The sequence below is a fragment of the Morone saxatilis genome, unplaced genomic scaffold (assembly GCF_004916995.1).
Source record: "Morone saxatilis isolate NCDOM2014 unplaced genomic scaffold, NCSU_SB_2.0 Contig20, whole genome shotgun sequence".
NCBI lineage: Eukaryota > Metazoa > Chordata > Actinopteri > Moronidae > Morone > Morone saxatilis.
The window spans coordinates 366,619-368,416 of NW_023339763.1; positions in this window are offsets into that span (position 1 = coordinate 366,619).

Sequence of the window (1,798 nt, forward strand, 5' to 3'; positions counted from 1 at the left end):
TGTGTGTGTGTGTGTTTTGGGGCTTTTTCACCACAGAAGAAGAAAACTGTTTATTGTTGTTGTTTTTTTTCTTCTGCTGCTGCAGCAGGAGAGAGAGGGCGGGCGAGCAAGCTGCATTACGGCTGCGTCTGTTTAGATTCACCAACAGAAGCTGGTACGTGTGTGTGTGTGTGTGTGTGTACGTGTGTACGTGTGTGCGTGTGTGTGCGTGTACGTGTGTGCGTGCTGATTGATTATCTATTGGCTCTGTTGGTTGTTGTTGGATGTTTGTTGACTGGACTTAAACAGCCGATCACTGTAACTGTTGATGGATGTTTTAGATGGAGTGACAGTATTGATGGTTTTAATAATTGTCTTTGTTATTGATTAACCAGTTATTCAGCATCCAGTATTTACTTTCATTGGTGATTAGATCGTGATTACTTTTGGCTAATTGATGAATCCTTAAAGCTAACACAGTAAACAGAGAACAGCTGCTGTTGTGATTGATTATTGTTGCCGATTGCTTCTCTGTAGATAATCGATCAGTTAGGTCAGGGGTTCCCACCAGGGGTCGCCAGAGCTCCGCAAGGAGTCGCAAGACCTTATTGATCTTAAGGGGTGTAAGAAAACGTATAGTATACGCGGTAGGTGGATATCTCAACATTTGGTTCATTTCTGTGAAGAAAATGAAATTGTAATTTGGTACAAAAGTTTATGTTATTTAAGATATAAAGTAAAAGGAGACAGTAAAGACCTGAACATGAGATATATTCACAGATCCTTCAGTCGCTGCTCAACAGCCAAAGAGCTCATCGAACAATGAAAGAAAACACTGAATCTGTCAGTATTGTTTGTGTGATTGTTTTAAAACTGAATCTGTGATCAATATTCACACACATTTCCTGCAGTTAGTGTTCACAGTTAGGGTTGACTGTCAGGATTAGTGAGGAGCTCCAGTTAAACCTCAGCAGCTGAGAATCAATAACTCAGACGTCAGATTCACAATATTTCAATCAGAATCTCTTATTTATTTGATCCTCCTGCTGATATTCTGCACATTTGCTGATCAGATCATTTCAACATTTATTGTGTTAGTTTGAATCCTGTCGTTAATCTGACAGCTCGAACTAAACTCTAACGTGGACGTCGCGAACCATCTGAGTGTCTGTCCATCATTCTCTCAGTTAATTGATTAGTTGTTTGCTTCATAAAATGTCATAAAATGGTAACAAATGTTTCCCAAAGATATTCAGTTTACTACTGTCGGAGGACTAAAGAAACCGGAAAATCTTCACATTTGAGGAGAAATCAGAGCTTCTGGACATTTCTTTACTAGCTGACTGACGGCTCTACAGCAGACAGAGGCGTCATGAACCCTCTGATTTCGGGTGCAGGCAGCAGACCTGGTCCGACGGGCAGCCAGTCTTTTTAATCTCTCTGATATATGATCTCCACGTGGCTCTGCAGTCTGTCAGAACAGCTGCTGACCGGCTGCTGTCTGTTTTTGTTCTCCTGTCTGTCTGGTTCAAGTACGGAGGGCAGGGTGGGACAAATAACTTTAGAAACCCAAATTTAGTTTGATTTAATTTAAAGGAAGTGAATGATTTTAAGAAAATAACAATAAATATTTTAAGATGTCGACCAGTATGCCGACTTTTATACTCGGACCTTATTGTCCGCTGCTGAAGCTCTCGTCCACTTTAAGGTCAACTGTTACGGAGCGGCTGTCACAATATCACGGCTAATTATGAAGTAATATTTACACTGTTACACTGGACAGACGAAGGACGTCCCTGGGGGGGCTGCGAGCCGAGCT